General features: G+C 33.1%; 1 protein-coding gene, 1 long non-coding RNA gene and 1 other non-coding gene across 4 annotated transcripts in view; 2 read left to right on the plus strand and 1 right to left on the minus strand.

Moving 5' to 3' along the window:
- The first annotated feature begins 13,908 nt into the window (after window positions 1-13,908).
- LOC149479256 (5S ribosomal RNA) lies at window positions 13,909-14,027 on the plus strand. The gene has a single exon (XR_016317303.1). It is a non-coding gene; the product is annotated as a 5S ribosomal RNA (ribosomal RNA).
- Window positions 14,028-15,706: 1,679 nt separating this feature from the next.
- On the minus strand, window positions 15,707-17,555 carry LOC149479257 (uncharacterized). Its single transcript, XR_016317219.1, has 3 exons — window positions 17,166-17,555; window positions 16,612-16,748; window positions 15,707-15,819 (listed from the first exon to the last, which is right to left on the minus strand). It is a non-coding gene; the product is annotated as an uncharacterized LOC149479257 (long non-coding RNA).
- A 1,942-nt stretch (window positions 17,556-19,497) lies between these two features.
- Window positions 19,498-19,871, plus strand: part of LOC149479258 (neural cell adhesion molecule 1-like) — a 129,581-nt gene continuing 129,207 nt past the window's right edge. The window contains exon 1 of one of the 2 annotated variants that reach the window (XM_089707828.1): window positions 19,498-19,641. The gene's annotated coding sequence lies outside the window, so the exon portion shown is untranslated. The remainder of the gene's footprint in view (window positions 19,642-19,871) is intronic. The other variant, XM_089707829.1, reaches the window with a different exon arrangement.

Genomic DNA, 19,871 nt, shown 5'->3' on the forward strand with positions numbered 1-19,871 from the left:
GAAAATTCTGAAAAAAATATCAACGTATTATTTATTTTAAGGAATACCTATATTCAAAATATCAAAAAACAAGTATTATTAATAGATACATACCATATTATTATGAATTTCACTCAGCGGGGAAACTCGTTGTAATTCATGATAAGTTTTTGGTGGTGAGTTGTCTATGAATCTTTCGTTTTCTTTTTCATTTTCTTGAACCAATTGTAAAATAAAATCAGCCCTTCGCTTCATTTTATTCGCTTCTTATAATGACTTAAACATAAATATTTAAACAATTATTATTAAAACAACGACATAAACTTTAATTTGCCATAAAGTTAACTCATCAAAATATTATTAAAGCGGCTTATTTAAACATAATACACTTACATAAAGAAAGTATTTAATAAAGTATAGACATAACCTGAAATATGTCGTTACGTTTGCATTAGTTTAAAATAGCTGTGTTTTACCTGAAAATAAAACACATATTAAATACTTACCTATATTTGAAGCTTACTTCATTGAGAAGGCACCTAGCTTTTTCCGCCTATTTTTCCCTCTCTTTCCGTTGTATATATGCTATCTCTCTCGCACACCTCTCCACCAGGTGGCGGGGCGCACGATAATGTCGGGCGCTGGATGTTCTTCATTGAGTCGAAATCCACAACAGGTGGACGTTAAGTGTAAGCTTCAAATATAGGTAAGTATTTAATATGTGTTTTATTTTCAGGTAAAACACAGCTATTAAACACTTGACCGTAATTTGAAGCTTACTTCATTGAGACCTGTTTGTTACCCACCTGGTGTACAATATATGGACGCCAATGTGAATTTGAATACATAAGTAATTACTTATTTCTTTATTTGAAAGAGTAAGGTGTGCAGATAGTATACCTACCAATAAATCACACAAATTTTTATATTATATAATATATTAACAAGCCCAGATGAAAAGTTAATCAAATAAGAACCAAAAAGTTAATCATAATGATTAAAAGTATTAGAACTTATGAGATTGGTTCAAGCGTACCTTAGTTAACCTTTTGGGCTTGAAAAGTTAAAGTTACTACAATTTTCACTATCTTTAGCGTAAATCTGCGAAAGCGCCAGTAACGACTTTCAATTACGCATTTAGATGTTACTTACAAAATGAAGCAACAGCTGATCCCGACGAGGCAAAAATACCTCAAACTCAAACCTTTATTTATTCAATTAGAACTCTGTAGAAGCACAATTGAATCATCTTAACATAGAATTACCACCTGTCTCAACTCACACAGTTTTAACCCAACCTGCTACAAGCGGACAAGAAGAGAACTTGGTCCTTACTTTTGGGGTCAGAAATAAATTTAAAAGGTCACCCCTTGAATAAGGCAATAAAATATCAAAACAGGTAAACGGTTTTAATTACAATACAGATTTTTAACATCAAACCAAACCGTGCGGTATCTATTAATGTTTAGAGCCAACGCCACCAATCATAATCTAAACATGGCTAGTACTTTCAGTACAATGCATGAATTATTTATTTAAAACTGATAGGTCATAAACTCTGTACTGGAAACAAATATACTGAACTTAAGAGACTAACATGATAAGGAGCTTATCTGTGTCCCAAAACTGCAATTACTACAGCCAAGTACGTTACTTTTAATCAATTCGGTTTTAAGATATAATTATGATTTACATCAGAACTTATATACCGAAAGCCTCGGGACTACATAACGTGACTTATCTTCTTATATATAAAAATGAATCGCAAAATGTGTTGGTAAGCGCATAACTCGAGAACGGCTGAACCGATTTCGATAATTCTTTTATTATATTCCTTGAAGTACGAGGATGGTTTTTATGTAGAGAAAACGTAAGTACCACGAGCGAAGCCGGGGCGGACCGCTAGTTTATAATAATAGTATTTGTGCACAACACTAGGCAGTCAACAGCTATATGAACGTCATATAGGAAAAGAGCCAAATTTATCCAGTCAGTAACAAAGGATTTTAACTATAGTTACTTTATTCTAATTCAACCAACTACTACTAGCTACTCCGTATGTCTTTTGGATAGACGGAGGCAAATAGGATTTTTATTCCAACTATATCATTTGATATTTTGAAAATGTACTCCACATTTTCATACCGTCAGAGTCATTTTGCAGATTATAGTGGTGCAGCACTGAACACTGTCTATTAGGTGGCTGATGCTGCTGACCGGGCCTTCAGTTCCGCTTTCCAGAATACCTTCACCCTTCTAGGTGTTACTACTACTGAAATAGCGGTACTCTATCGCGTCGTTCAGGTCTCTAACTGACTAGGATTTCTCATATTATCGTAACAACCCTCGCTCGTTCTAACGAGGATAAATTATCGCCAAGGAATTCTGCTGCAGGATAATGGCAAGAGAGATTATAAGCTTAACTATGCATTATTATGTTAAGGAATATGGTGGGTTTTGAATACTATCGTCGTCTGAAAGTATCTCCTTTCGATTAACTGCATTAAGGATGCAGATCTGATCCCATCTTTGTTCCGTAGGAATGCTACGACAGTCTAAACGTTACACTGAACAGAGAAAATTGCCCTGAATATAGTCGGTTGTTCCAACATCCGTAATATGGCTAGCCTAAGGTTTATTATCCCTTGATTGTAACTGCTACCAATGGAGGCATTGCTCTTGTGTTGTCCACAGTTGTGCGAGTGCAAAAATGAAGAACTGAGCTCGTGGGGAGCTATGTCAAATGAATCTGTGTTAAGATTATGACAGTATAGGACAGTTAGCTGTGGATGCGAAGACAGGACATTACTTTCTTCATCCGTAAACACGCGAGGCAGCCACGGACAGCGATATAGCAAGAACTAAACTAGCAAAGTTTAGTTCGCTTACCAGACTTTGTCATGTTTTAAATGCAGTATATCCTCTGAATAGCATTGCATATGACTATTGATAAACTTAATTCACCCGTAAACACGAGAAGCAGGCACGGATAGCGATATAGCAAGAACTAAACCAGCAAAGTTTAGTTCGCTTGCCAGACTTATATTTTAAAAGCCGTATAGCCTGTACATTTCATTTATTGCCCCCCCCCCCCCTCAAAGCAAAGAAATGAGAAGTCATTTGGCAGAGCTTTCTCGTTAAGGGTAGGGGATCCAAGTAATATCTAATAATAAGAGGCTTTTGTTTGGAAAGATTGACTTTCCGTTATTTATCCTCTATCCTATGTAACTCAACAGTCAGTATTCTCAGCATTCGTTGAGTACTTAAACGTTTTACGTTAATAGTTGTATATAACTTTATTATACAATATAATAATCCTGGTGGGATGACAAAAAACTTGTCTAACAAACGATTATCCTAATCCCTCAGCGATTTATTGTTTGAGCCCCGAAGAAAAATCTCATGGGTGCAATAATGAGGTCAAATGGGTTGAAAAACGAGTCAAATAAATTGCCTACAAGACCGGGCAACTAAAATAGGCCTATGAGAGGTGAACTATACGTAATCAATCGTCATTTGTTACATTCAATCGCTTTGCGATTAAAAAATCTCTTCCGATGTTTGTATATGAAAATTGGTCGGCTAGTGCCATTTAATTACGATACCAAACATACCGTTGACACAAGGCTTGGTGACAATCCTCGAAACCACCGCCACAAATCATCTGCGAGATGATATTTGATCCGACTCGCCTTCCTTTGTTGTGATTAGGCTTTGCATTGGTAAATACAATTTGTTCAATTCCAATTTCCATAATTGGTAAACCAATGGTGGTTTCCTGATTCCTGAAGCGTAAACTTTTAGCATGCGCCCATTATTTGACGTATCTAACCTTTATTGTATTTATTAGGTCATTTACTATACTGCCCACTGTGAAGTAGATTTCAAAACCTTTTTCTACCTACCTTAGAAGAGTGAAGATCCGATACGGTCATATCCAAAACTTCTTTCGTGGGTCCTCGTTGACAAAAGCAAATATCTATGATCATTTTAATGATCAATCCTTTGTATATTTGCACCAATCGCCATTAAAGCCCCGCGAGGGCTGATATATATTCGCACCATTTCCCCGTGGGGACGGTTGTTATCAAAGCCCCGTGAAGGCTGATATATATTTGCACCATGTCTCCGTGAGGTACTGTTGTAATCAAAGCCCCGCGAGGGCTGATATATATTTGCACCATTTCTCCATGAGGGACGGTTGTAATCAAAGCCCCGCGAGGGCTGATATATATTCGCACCATCTTTTCCGTGAGGGACGATTGTAATCAAAGCCCCGCGAGGGCCGATATATATTTGCACCATTTCCCTGCGAGCGACAGCTGCGCGAGGGATGTTTGTAACTAGAAATAAGTAGGGCCTGCCAAAAAATGCTTAAGAGACACCCTGCGAGGGTGAATTTGACCTGGCTAACCCCTGCGAGGAGTAGTGGCCACATTTATGTATTCTGCTTCGAGCAAGAATACACCTTAGTGCTAATATAAAAATAGCAGTAAATAATCATTTAAATAATATAGCAATTAACAAGGTCCTTTAACTTATTTTCCAATGTTAGCGACATTTAATAAATTCATAATTCAAATCAATTCACTAAATTTTAAAATGAACTTCGATTCATATTTATTTTTGTTCATGCAATCGATGTAACATTTAGTTGCTTTATATCCGTTAACATTCCTTACGAACGCAACCATACCGTCGTAGGACGTTATATTTAATTGCACAAAATAATCTCCACTCACCCGCAATTTTTTACTTTTTGTCAAGGTGTACAAGTTTATAATATTATTCTAAAACGTTAGAAGTGAATTGTAAATCCTTTGAAATAAGTGTATCTAAATCTAATTTATATTAAGATATCTCGATAATTATTATACGATAACCCTTTCAGCACAAGTTCAGTAAACCAAATTTAATTGTAAAATTTTGGTACTTACTCGTTTTAACAAAAAAGTTGCATCATTTGAACATAGGAAACGTAATTTTCAATCAAATTAGCCGTGTGTAATATGTCTATTTTCACATAAAAACGGATCAGAATAATACTCATAAAAGGACACGTATAGACTACGGATAGTTTTGAATGTGTGGAACATTCATGGTACGTATCTACTATACATGAGCGAATTCCATCATTATTCAGTTGAGCGGTAACTCCCGTACGATTTATAAAATAATATCACAACATGTTCTGACATGTCGTGACTTCTTGGAGCTGACTCATCTCGTTCGATAATTTTTAGTAATAAACTATGATAGGAATTCCGAACCGTTCCTAGCGATAACGACAATGTAATAAAGTCGTAGCAATGGATTGTATGCCTGTAAAGCTTTGAGTTGGCTCATATCCATACTAAGTACCTATTAATTGTAATTTTTCCACGAAAAATTCACTTGTACCCTTGTAATAAAAACACATTATTAAAAATGAAATAAAATATTAAAAATATCTATATACAAGAGAGGGTATTTGATATATCTAGTAATATCAAATAATCACAAAAGTAATATTAACGATTCGAGTAAAGCCGAACGGTAACACCGTTAAAATAGCTTTACTCACAGTATTAAAAATTCAAATATTAATTAGTACATATTGCATAATTAAATATTTCAAAAGAAAAGTTACTATTTCAAGTAAAATGTAACGGTTGTATCGTTAATTTTAAATATCTTTATTCATGCTATTAAGTATTTAAGCATATTGAAAAATAAACTATTGCTGAAGGATTCATTAAAAACCTCAGCATTTTAAATAAAGTCCAACGATTATACCGTTGACTTTAAAGATTTTTACTCATTTTTAAGTAAAATATTATTAGAATAGATGTAAAAATAACTCACTGTACCGATCCGACGGGATACACTTTTTAACACTTTTAGCACTTGCTTTAAGCAATACTTAATACTTAATAGCACCAAGGTTGTAGTCTTGTAGACAACCTTCTCGCGGCGGAAGCTAGACGCCAAATGAAGAACATCCAGCGCCCGACATTATCGTGCGCCCCGCCACCTGGTGGAGAGGTGTGCGAGAGAGATAGCATATATACAACGGAAAGAGAGGGAAAAATAGGCGGAAAAAGCTAGGTGCCTTCTCAATGAAGTAAGCTTCAAATTACGGTCAAGTGTTTAATACAAAAATGACTTAATTTGACTTAAGTCACAGCATATAAACTACATTTTAGTACGAAAGTGACCTAATACGAACAATAGTCCTTTTAAGATTAGGAAATTGACAAAATATTAACCTACCTTTTAGTGAAAAAACGCCGCAATCAGGATTGGGTCACTTTATTACTAAAACACAGACGTCTTTTTGTAATCACTGCCGAAATAAAACTAAAACGGTCACTATTTTAGCGGGGGGAGGTATAGAATACGCAAAATATAAAGAGACGCAACATACGTGTTTTTCTCTTTCTAGGCGGAAAAATGCAGTTTTCGATTTATGAAATGATAGAATACCTTATTGTGAGTCATTTCATGAGTATAACTCATTTTAACAAAATTTTGAATTAGGTCACTTTCGTTCTCAGCGTGCGATATTATTGGACATTTATACTTATTATTTACTAAATTAGAGCCCTAAAAGTTTCACTATTCGTACTGAATGTCCCTGATAGTAATTATAACAGTCTATCGGAATCTAACGTAGTATCTAACTGACTTCGATATTGACTTTTTTATACCATTCAAATGCTTTATAATTATAAACTTTTAAGGAAAGAAAAAAATCGATCATGAGGCGGGATTCGAACATGCGTCTTCCGCCATTCCGAGGCAACGCCTGAACAGTCAGCCACACGTGATACTCAGAATATTTTCTATTCATATTTTATAAATTTATATTATGAACGTATATTTCTAAATTTATATTTTCTTTTATTTTCTATTCTATAAAAATTTATAGTATCTAACTACAAAGTGTCATTGATATATTTATGTACTACTATTAGTGCATACATTTTTTACACACTAACGTCACATTCCAAGAATATTTATCACGATATATTAACGTCTTGTGACCGTAATGGGCCAGTTTCGGCTAAAAACGGTCCCCGGGTTATCCCAGCTCAGGGCTGCCATCTATTCTCATTTAGAGGTTGTCCTTAAGATGGAATAAATGTCTCTGAGTGACGAGGTATTCCGTATAAAATTGGTGAGCTTTCTTTAGTGCATTGTTTTGGCTTGGATATTTGTTTGTGTGAGGGTAGTTGATTACAATATAGAAAGAAGGAAACTTGTCAAATAATTAAAATACATAAGCTTGGAATATTATTCAGCAAACATGTAGTTTGCTGTTAGTGAGAAGTTTTGAAACAGTTGTTATTATGTTCATTCCTTTAAATATATTAATAACTAGCGGTCCGCCCTGTCTTCGCCCTTAAGTACATACCTATATTGCCTATCCTACGGTGCATAAAAATTTGAACTTGTCCAGCATGGACCTAAAAAAAATATTTTTTATGTCTTGAAATTAGCACGTTCAAAAAAGTAACCTCCTCAGTTTTTATATTATTTGTATACATACAAATTGCACTAAAATATGTACTCTTTATTATATACTATATATATTTAGGTATCAATAGAATAGAAGTATTTCACTTTGTAAGTACATATTTTCCTGTATAATAAACGAAGAATACTTAGTTTTTATCGCGTGCAACTGAAATTACTAGAGACCAATAGCGGAAGACACAAAAAGAAACTAAATAAACATTCGTTGAAATATTTGCTCTTGGCAAATTTTTGTATCAACATCAAACAATGCTTTGTATCAATTGTCTATTTCACTTTCTATATTATTTGAAATACGAAAGAATAATTCTTGTATTATTATCAAAAGGTTACCAATATTTCAATTGTTAGGGTTTACTGAAATTCAGTGCTGGTCAGCGTTTGTGAGTCTTTATTTTTTGATGCAATTTGTCTTGTGTTTATTTTAACAACAATTTATGAATTAATCATATTTATTTAATTCAAGAGCAGGGGTGGCTCAGTGGTGAGACCTTCGACTTCGAATCAATAAGCCCGGGGTTCGAGACCAGGCGAGCGCGCAGGAAATAAATTTATTTTTCAATTTATCTGCGCATCTGCGCATCTGCGCACCACTGCTCGAACGGTGAAGGAAAACATCGTGAGGAAACCGACATGTCGCAGAATAGAAAGTTCGACGACATGTGACATCCGCTCGCACTTGGTGGTGGTGGATTATGGCCTGTACCCTCATAGGAGGCGCGTGTCCCAGCAGTGGGAACGTATATGGGCTGATGACGATTTAATTCAAATCTTTTATATTCCCAACAATCAATTGACACCGTCTTAATTAAAATGGATTATTGGAAACTTAATAAATAATAATTTCCATCCGCCCCAAATTTCAGTTCTCGGAAAATACCCACGAATTTAAAGGAGCAAATTGAATGAACTCAAAGCCACACTTATTTTGCCTAGTCCAATATTTATTCTGACAACCCTGCTATCATATTTGCCTTCAGTCCTAACCAAATACAATAAATGGCCACTCACTTTATGGTTCTGTACATAACCGCTGAGCGCACATCCGATCTTTTAGAGTGATTTAATGATCATTTTAATAGTGAAAGTGGATATAGAAATAAAATAGGAGAGTTACGAGAAAGATACATTGATTTACCTAGTGATTACTTGGTGAGGCATCGTCAATATGATGAAGTTATTAAGCTATTGCATAGCTTCTATCGCGGGCCTTGAGCGCGGGGACCGAATCCAGAAATTCCGTAACGAAAAACCTCACGCTCCCCACGGGGACGGGCGCGGAGGTGTGGCTTGAAGACATAGCATGCAATAGCTTTACCGCGGCAGTCCCCGAGTGTCACACGTATTTTTTTAATTATTTTAATAAGAACAATTAGTTCATCATTGAGGTTAATAATACATATTCACATTTTTGATTATTGGTCTTCGACTTATTATATTGGTAAAGGTATTAAGTTTTATGGGGTTTCGCGTCCTTTCGTTTGCTAAATATACTTATGTTATATAGATGTAAAATAAATGTTTGGATTAGGAGATAAACTAATTATTGTATTCATTTGTTTGTTCAAAAATATGAAGGAATCAAGCTGCGGTACGTTCGCATCAGTTTAAAATCAATGTTTCCAAAATAATCCCAACTACAAAGATTGTTTAAAAACAAACAATTGTTTGGCGATTTGTTTGTTGTTCGAGACGTTTAAATCTTTGACCGAAACGGGAATGGAAGTCGATTTATTTATACACGTTTTATTGTTTTCTCTCTACAGTCGGCGACAGAAGTAATTTGAATGGGAAAATGCCATTTCTTTGGCCTGTTTGTTCAATATTAAAGTTTTTCTTTCAGACCTGATTGCCCTGCAAATAAGTTGGAGAATGTTTTTGCGCTTTGAATATGGTATATTCTGTGATAAAGTTGTGTGTGGGGTGTGTGTATTTTGTTTAGGTTAAATTAATAATAAAATATTCAGATACAGTTATATACAGATCTTGCTTTAAAAGTTGACAACCATTGGGAAGGAATAAAAGAAAGTCTTTCTTATTTTCTTTACTTTACTTTATATTAGTGTTAAGAATGATAAGCTTCCTATATTCTGCTATAAAGAAGCTTTTTGTAGAAGTCACCAATTTTAACGAACTCAGCCCGCATGATTCTCAATCCAGTGCTATAGATTCTAAAATATATCTAAGTTACAGTCATAGTTCGGCTATCTGTAACTAAGCATACTATTTATATGGCTTAAAGAGTATCTTAAAATCTATACTAGCAATATAAATCTGAAAAGTTTGTTTAAAACGCGCAGTCAGGAACTGCTGATTCGAATAGAAGAATTATTTTTGTTTCGAATAGTTATTTTATTGAGGAAGGTTATATTATAACACCATGGAAATCGAAGGTTATTAATTTGAAATATGATCATACCTATATCTATAATTTGTAACTACATTCTTACAAATATAAATATTATTTGAATTTGTATCAATCCGTCATGAGCGCCCAATTTTGAATGAAAACTATCCATACTAATATTATAAATGCGAAAGTAACTCTGTCTGTCTGTCTGTTACTTAATCACGCCTAAACTACTGAACCAATTTTTATGAAATTTGGTATGGAGATATTTTGATACCCGAGAAAGGACATAGGCTACTTTTTTCTCGGGAAAATGACGCAATCCCGGAAATCCCACGGGAACGGGAAATATGCAGGTTTTTCTTTGACTGCGCGGGCGAAGCCGGGGGCGGAAACCTAGTTGTTTATAAGTGTAAATGTAACAAACGTTTTTTTACGATTTATGTATGGAACTGTACTTTTATATTCAAATTCAAATAAATAAAATATACATTATAAAATTATCTAATAATAGGTAGGGTTTACTAGATTTATTTGCTTCTTTAATGTCTTCATGCTCTATATCAAAATAGATGTTAGTTGTAGTAATTGTTAGTTTGGCTAATACTAATTAGGGCCGATTTTTCAATGCTTGGATAAAACTTATCCGTCCAATAAAGTATTAAACGATAATATTAAAATGTCACGTTAACTGTCAAATACGGGCAATTAGAATACGTTTTTAAAATGGTAGTTTTATACATTATTCGACGAATAAGTTTTATCAAAGGATTGAAAAATCTGCCTTTAGTCGTTTTGTATTAGTTTTAGTTTTTGTGACAGGAAAGTTTAAAGCAAGAATTTAAGTTAGATTAATTATCATAAGCCATTTGTCCAATTGGAAATATGGTCGAAGAAAATGCTTCCAATATCATAAAATGGTACAATATTTGTATTTCCTTATTTATTTGATGCTCAAATTAATATTGAATTCAATAGATTTGTAATAAATAAATAATTGACAAGAAATAAGCGAATGAAAATATGTAAGTTCGTATTTGCATTTATTTATTATAATATTAAAATTATAAATAACAGACTTTGAAATCCAAAGTAATAAAATGTATTGAGACATTCTGAGAATCGTGATGCTATGTTTATTTCTGTCTTAATTTGTAAACAACAAAACATTGTCTTGTTTAAAATTCATTAAAATGTTCACTTTTACGTTGAATAGTAATTGATTTTCTAAGAATAAATAAGCTTATTATTGCAAAACTTTTTAGATTAAAAACGATCTAAACTATGAATTAATTTGTTTTTCATTATATTTTAAAAATTTCAATCATGATTTTTGAAGTGAAACTTATTTAGGCACGTTGAGAGTAAAACTTCAAGGTTCAACCGTTCAAGGGTCAATCATGTCGCGTCATGACAATACCGTCACGTCATGGAGAAAGGCGACGATTTTGGTATCTTTGAATCTTGCCAAAGAAATTTCACTTCTGACACGTGTGCTCGGCACACACGCTCTTTATTGAAGTGAGACTTCTATGGCAACATTCAAGGATACCAAAATCGTTGCCTTAAGCCATGACGTGCCGGTATTGCCATGACGCGACCTTGAAATTTTACTCTCAACGCACTTAAAGAAGTTTTACTTCAAAAATACTCCTGTATCTAATATCCATAAAAATGGAATAAACAGAACAATTACTTAACTATTTCGCATAACAAAAGCGTTTCGTTAATATGTCCCCTGCGTCCGAGACGCCTGATCGATCGCCGGTAATGATTTCATGCTCCACTTATGTTATCTGTATTTATGTTAAGAGAGATTAATCCTGTTTATTTATAAGGAAATCTTTACTAACATTAACTAGATTTCGCCCATGGCTTCGCCCGCGTAGACAAGAAATGTCTTATGGGAATGGGATAAAAATGTAAAACTTATATCTACCTCTAGAGTTCTATCTCCAGAGACAAATATCACCATAAAATTCGGTATGACGTGAAAGAAAGACAAACAAACGCACTTTCAGAGTTACAACAATAATGACTAAGGATAGTAAAGGTAAACGTGAAAGATAGGATAGGATTGCTAAAAATATAAATATTTCCTGTCAATTAACTTTCTCTACGCGGGCGAAGCCACGGGAATTTTCTTCTTTGTAGACCATAGTACTTCAATGATGAAGGTGCAAAATAAGACAAGAAGTATTTTTTATTTTTGTTTATTTGTAATGTTCTGTGTTTTGTCAGTTGTTGTGTGTTATGTTTGTAAATAAATGTGTGTCTATGTCTATGTCTATGTCTAAGTAAGAAATGAAACTTTCTAGTCCGTTATCTTTTTCAACATCTGAATTCATGATTTGAGATTTTATAATATTTTTTTAAGTAACTACAAAGTACTTAAAACTAATTGTTTATCGCTCATCGCTTGTCCCATAGACTCGCGGAAGCTTTCAACGCACTGGTAGTATCGGCAATAAACAGTAATTAATTTTCATTATGTCTACTTTTAACACGACGCCAATTGTTATAATTTATTAGGTAAATACATATTTTGTTGATCATTATAAATTAATTTCACCTGGTTATGCAATTTAAAATAATTAATAATAATTGTATTTTGTTGGAGTTAATTCAATGCTAACAATTGTGTTGATTGTATTTATTACAAGTAAAATAATTTATTATTAAGAAATTAAATATTTTAACGGATTTTAAACGCGATTTATTCATTATATTATTATCGCAAACTTTGCAGCGAGTGTGGTCACGGGGAGACTGAACTCAGTCAATAATAAATAATAAATCGCGTTAAAATCCGTAAAATCTTTAATTTCTAAATGTATAATACTCACGTAAAATCACTCAAAAATACTAGATTTTATTATAATCTTATTTAATACCAATGCGTGTCGAAATTCAATAGGTATTCTCATTCTAAAGATTTTCGCCTGGATTTCAGGCTTTCAGCACGTTTCGAATATACATGTGACAAATCTGTATTGTACTGCCGAAACAATGATATATGTGCCAACTCGATGTACGGAGGAACACTAAAATATGTATGAGAAAAATGCGTATTACCTATAGTATTATTATATTATCGATACGTCTTATATACTTCTTACTTATATTACTTATCTATACTAATATTATAAAGTTTGTTTGTTTGTTTGAACGCGCTAATCTCAGGAACTACTAGTGCGATTTGAAAAATTTTTTCGGTGGTCGGTGGTGGTTCGATAGCCCATCTATCGAGGAAGGTTATAGGCTATATATATATATCATCTCGCTGAGACCAACAGAAACGGAGGTTGAAACCGCGGGCAACAGCTAGTTCACAGATAAGATAAAATCTGTTATGAATTCCAGATTTCCTTAATTTGAGCGCGAGCAGTTAATTAGTGTTAAAAATGTTTGATTTTATTATTATTTTCATTTCTATCAGCGAGAAAGAAATTATAATTTCCACTTTTTATTTTTATTTTAATACCTAGTACTTACCTACTAATTAAAGTAGGTATCGGAGGTGCATTCCAATTTTTTGATAAATTTTCACTTATAATACCACAAGAGCAAGAGAAATGCCAGATAATTTTGAAGCTCGTGTGGTATTCGGGGGATTATTTTTCCGTCCCAAATGTCGGCCAATAATTTCACAATTGAATTCAACCTGTCAGTTTGACGTCAACTACCAGAGAAAATTTTCAAAAAATTATCAGTATAATACCATGTAGGTTGTACCACGTGACGTCGAATGGTGCAATTCTATTGGTCGATATTTGGGTCGGAAAAATAATCCATACTAATATTATAAATGCGAAAGTACTCTGTCTGTCTGTCTGTTACTCAATCACGCCTAAACTACTGAACCAATTTGCATGAAATTTGGTATGGAGATATTTTGATACCCGAGAAAGGACATAGGCTACCTTTTATTGCGAAATATGTACCACGGGCGAAGCCGGGGCGGACCTCTAGTCCTCTATATTTTTATTTATTCGGTTTCTTTTTTATTAGGTATGTTCAAAAATTATCAAATTCTGTTTCATATTTTTAGGTATTATATCGCCAACGTCCATACCACGTTGAATACACCGGTTCTCGTCCGATCACCGAAGTTAAGCAACGTCGGGCGCGGTCAGTACTTGGATGGGTGACCGCCTGGGAACACCGCGTGATGTTGGCTTTTTGCAAAAATTAATGTTGTAGTATTTTTTTTTATTACAATAAGCTCTAGTGCTCATCGGAATTCAGAATGAAAATAGATTTTTCGTCAACGGTATATGGATAAAAAAAAATATTTTTTTTCGCAATTTCCTTATCAAATCTTATTCCTTATGCACTTAGCCAAAATTGCCGTTGAAATAAGAAAAATTCAATAGCAGGAACGCGTTTCAAGACTTTTATCTAAATTTTTTTCTGTTTTCATCCCACAATCCCATTTAGATAGAATCACAGCAGTGTTTTTTCGCTATATATGTTAAATAATAATATAAACAGAACAGGTTCTATTTTGTTTTCAATTTTCAGGCTTTTAAGTTTTCTGTATGTTTTTAGTTAAGGTAGGTAAGCAGTAAAATTATTGGCAGATTTTTTTGTTACCGTTCCTCTGGCAGAGATAGCCACTTACTGAAAAGGTTGCAGGTTTTAATAGTTTAAGGTTCCTCCATGTGTAGTTGCAAAAAAATAATTCTGTAACTCATAAATCGCTATCATTTGTTACGTAGAGTAGGTTATCAATAGTATACAATCGATATATCAAATTATAATTTATTTCTAATGCAAATCAGGAAAAACGTTAACACATTGACAACACAAAAGCTAGTAAAAATCACTTCAAATTGACCTTAAGACGAAATACAATCATGCTTGTGTACCTTTTGGGCTACGCCCCCTGGGTGGAGCATAAGAGCGCGCGGGACGCTTCACAAAAATCCCCTCGCCACGCCACACAACTGAATAGATGACGGAAACATACGGAACTAACGGAGGTTCAATGAACTTTACTTATATTCATAATATTCGCGCGGTTAAAGCTGAGTAAAGCGATCCGGCAACGTCTTTTCGTTGCCGGGCCCATCGAAGTAGAAAAATCGACCTTTGTTCCTTTGCACGAAGGTCGATTTTTAATTGGTACAAATCTGGTTACAAAAAATGAGCTTGTGACTAAATTATTTTATGATGTAATTATTTGTTATTGTTAGAATTGTCGCTACCTACGTTAATAGCTTATTTGCAAATCTTTGTAAACAAATTTTATAGGTTTTCGACATGGGGACTTTACGTACAATCTTTATACAATATATAAAATGAATCGCAAAATGTGTTGGTAAGCGCATAACTCGAGAACGGCTGAACCGATTTCGATAATTCTTTTTTTTATTATATTCCTTCAAGTACGAGGATGGTTCTTATGTAGAGAAAACGTAAACATGTACCACGGGCGAAGCCGGGGCAGACCGCTAGTATGATAATAAAAATACATAATAGAATAATGCTATTTACGTTTGTTTTTTTTTACATAACTAGCGGTCCGCCCCGGCTTCGCCCGTGGTACATATTTACGTTTTCTCTACATAAAAACCATCCTCGTACTTCAAGGAATATAATAAAAAAAGAATTATCGAAATCGGTTCAGCCGTTCTCGAGTTATGCGCTTACCAACACATTTTGCGATTCATTTTTATATATAAGATTATCGGTTTTAAAAGATTTAAAAAACGGGTTTTTGTTTTTATATCATATTTATTGAAAAAAAACAATAATAGACAAAAAAATATTATTTACAATTTTGATTATTTTTGAATAAATATATCCAACATTTTGATATACTTAACATCAGATATTTTCGAATGCTGGTTTTGTTACCATTTTATTGTTCCAATGTTTATCTTCTTGATACGACTTCTACTCCTTGTTCCGTAAATAAATATATGTCTCTTGCCCGTTACTTTGAGCTATCCTTGTACATTGAGGTGCTGAAACAACCATAATAAGTTATAATAGGAGAACAATTAATTGATAATACCTCTTATAATAAATACCACGATTATTATAAAGATACTGTCATCAAAACTAGAAAAAATTGCACAGCTGTGTACGTTCCTTTGTCGCTTTATTATCCTAGCCCGTAATAAACTCGATTGTCGGCGTCTTACATAGCAAACTTTCTGAGAAAATCGTTCTTTTGTTTGCAAAATTTTACGGTTGACCGCAATTATTCTAACAATTAGTAAAAAATTTCGCAGCTGTGTCCGTTCGTTTATCGCTCTATTGTCCAATCTCGTAAAAAAGTCGGCATCATAGTTACATAACTACAAATTTTTCAATTTTTTTTTTATATAAAACAAGTCATTATGCTTATGCATAATATGCAAATAGTATTCATACAAACAAATTAAAAAATTACTCATACATACTTTCATTCGAATTGATATAATATGTATAAATAAATATTATCCTTTATCTAATCCTTGTCTTGGGATTGCTCACATGTGTATAGAATTGTTAGTAGATCAGCAATAAGCCTAAAATAGCATGATATCTAATAAGTAAAAAAATTACAATTACCGGTGCAGTGAAAGACCTCAGACAATAGTTATAATACCATAAAAAAAAACAAAAAGTTATACGCAATAGGGTTGAAATAAAAATTGTTTCCGATCTCACTGGTAATTACCTACCCGTCAGTGATAACTTACACTAGTCTGAAATATTCCACTATCTTCAATCTTATGACTTATAAATAAATGACATAAGAATAAACTTACACAAAAAAAGTACTATGTGAAACTGTCTGAAGATCCACATCAGTTTCTGGTAATCATGGTTGGTCTAAAAGACCAACGTGTCTTTATTGCATCCTGGCTTGCAAGCTGCACATCGGATTTTTCGTGGTCGCGCTTTGCTATTAGAAATAAACATACATACACATATCAGTAGTATATTTATTGGGAAATGAAATCTCAAAAAAACAACTAAAACATTACCTATTTATACCAATAATAAAATTATAAATAAAAATAAAGACAGAGTGCATAAAATTATAAAATCTTGATTTGTGCGTTGCTAAATTCAGACTTTGTAAACATATATGTACTAATACAAGAATCATAAATAGGTAATGAAATCTCAAAATATGACTAAAATAATATTACTTATTACAAATAAAAATAACTATCAGATTTTCATTTATGCGTTTCTCAATTTAGACTTGTAAACATATTATACCTAGTAATCAAAATATTTGAAGTTGAAATCTTTAGACTTGTAGCGACCGAAAGACATAATAAATATAAATAAGCATGATAAACATTAAATTTACCTATTTAGATTCAATAACTGTAGTTTCTTCATCTGCCTTCGCAACATTTTCTTCCTAATGTTCTCACCATCAATGTTTTGGCCACCAAAATTCACCATGTTTATGAAAAACTTTAGTAACAATAACACTAAATCACGTATGCGAGTAGACAACGGCACCGCGCGAAAAAGTTGTACAGGACTGCTCTCTAAGACGCGTTGGCGTCGACTAACAGGAGGCGGAACGGCGGAAGCGACCGGCCTGCGCGCAATTTTTTGCTCATAGTTTATAAATATATTTTTTTTAAATTACTGATGTATTAATTGAAAAATCTAATCCCGTACGTCCCTCAAGAATTGAATGGAAGTGGATGTGGATAAAATTTCATTGATATTACTTTACTATTGTCCAAATGAAATTAATTCTCCGTTTAATTTTTGGCCAACTTCACAACGTTTTTCTATCGAGGCAAATTTTGTCAATCGTGTTTCGGTTCCCAAACGTCACTAAACAAACTCTTCAATTAAATAAATCGATAAATAAAAAAAATCAAATTCAAAGTTTTTGAAGAAAAAAATTAATTCTCCGTGCGCTCGAAACGTATGTTTTGGGTCTCATTTCGCCTTAAGCATTCAAATCTAACCTATATAAACACAAAAAGCTACCACTTTAGTTTATTAGACCTGTATTAATAAAACGCCCAAGTCCCCTGAGACGTGTCATGTTTTAAAGTCAGCGAGGTGGAATTGTACATTGGAATTCATTAGGATTTTTCTAAGCAACTCATTAGGTGAAGCGATGTTATTGTGACTTGAGCGCTTAATATTGAGATGGGTTTAAGTGTTGTGACTAGCTGAACTGCCGTCTGAGTTGATAAACCTTTTAAAAATTGTGTCACTTTTGAAAAATGATACACATACATAACTTACTGCTTTCTTTAGTCCCCAAAATCAGTTAGTAGTTCTTCAGTTAATTTTTAAGACGCTCAAAAATCATACAAATTTTGCTCTATATTATATTAGTGTGGATGAAAATGTACGTAATATTTTTGTGAGTTTATTTATAGTTCGTTCGATTTTACTTTATTTTTGCATAAGTATGAAAGATCCATCAATTATATGACACTCATGAAATATAATGAAATAGTCAAATAGATTAAAAAATAAATAATTAAATATCTATAGCCAAAAAGAGATATCATTGAAACAGATCTGCCTTATAGGATTTCAAATAGAAATATGACTTAAAATAAGTTTTATAAAAATGATATGAAAACACCCTTCAATATAATTGTACTTGAATTATACCCGGCAAGGGTCGCTTTTATATTTTGAAAAGAACAACTTCGACAGTCTTGCTCGCACGTGATTATATTTGATTGTTGAAAATCTATACAAATAAATAAAATTTTGAGGTGGTTGTGATGTGATGACAACCTTTTTTACCCGACTGCGGCAGAATGAGGGTAAGTTCGTATGTAAATAAGTAATGTTGTTGCTTGTCGTATTTTTTGTAAGTCAATAGATTCTTCTTAGTCGTTATAGTGAGTCATAAAAATAGCCGCCAAAAAATAATGTGTAGTAAAATTTTCAGTCGAGTTTTTTATTTTAATTATATCTTAGTTAAAGCTTTAGTCCTTAATTTATAGGCTTTTAGTATGCGGAGGTTGAATGTAATGCAGACCTGTATGGAACAAAGCCAAACAAAAACTTATTGTAGGTTTTATTTGACGTTTCTTGCCATGAATTAGTTTTTTTATTGCCTTGAAAGTTGAATCGATTTAGGTACAGCCATATTTTTTGTAAGAGGCTTGTTTTTAGTTTGTGATTTTGTTTGTAATGAGAAATAAATGTAATATATAATAATTAACATTGTTAACATTGTTGTTTGTTTAGTTAACTAAGTAAACATGTTTTGGCAAAAATTATGATTATATTTGAAGTTTGTAAACAAAACAAATACTCGAATATTTTTATAAAGAAATCTGACCAATTAACTGCCTCAAAAGACTTCTTTTGCGATTTTAAACTTAAATAATGTGCATAAGAACTTAATTTTTCATGAACTTGTAACCGCTGTTGTAGCTTTAAAGAAAATTTCCTTTCCAGAATAATAAATCTTCAAGTTTAACATGTTATTTAAACTTGACGGACTAATAAAAGTATGTCTAATCAAGTATTAAAGGCAATAACAACTTCCCGGTCACATCGTTTAAGTATAACCCGGCCGAATAAAATTGTATACGCGTTTAAAATTCATGGAATATTTTCAGCGGCTCTCAAATTATTCGGTTAATACTACGGCATCCTGAAGGTGTAATAGTAAAGAGTTCAGTACGGTTGTGAACGTCGGGGAGGGTGCACGTCTCGCTCCAATTTTTCTTGAATAATTTACGATCGGAACAAAACTTTTTCGTGGTGTGTTTTGTTCAGTGTGTTTTTAATTTTGGATTTAACTTTTATTCTGTGAAGTGGGATATTTGTGTTCAGTGCTGTTAGTAAGTTTGTTTTCAAGTAAAGTTAAATATAATTAAATAAATAATTTCATTTTAGATTGTTGTTTGATACTTTGGTAAATAAATATTTTTGTGGAATAACTGACCGCTTTTTAAATTCAATTATAATAATGATAATTTATTTTATGGGGAAACTAGTGACAGAATCATCAAGGTCGTTGAAGCGTGTAAAAATAAATAACAGCCTTAAAATATAATTCTAGCTCTACCTT

The sequence above is a fragment of the Colias philodice genome, chromosome 20 (assembly GCF_061535455.1).
Source record: "Colias philodice isolate Cphi_HAF_F1 chromosome 20, ilColPhil1 Martin Lab GWU primary, whole genome shotgun sequence".
NCBI classification, from domain to species: domain Eukaryota; kingdom Metazoa; phylum Arthropoda; class Insecta; order Lepidoptera; family Pieridae; genus Colias; species Colias philodice.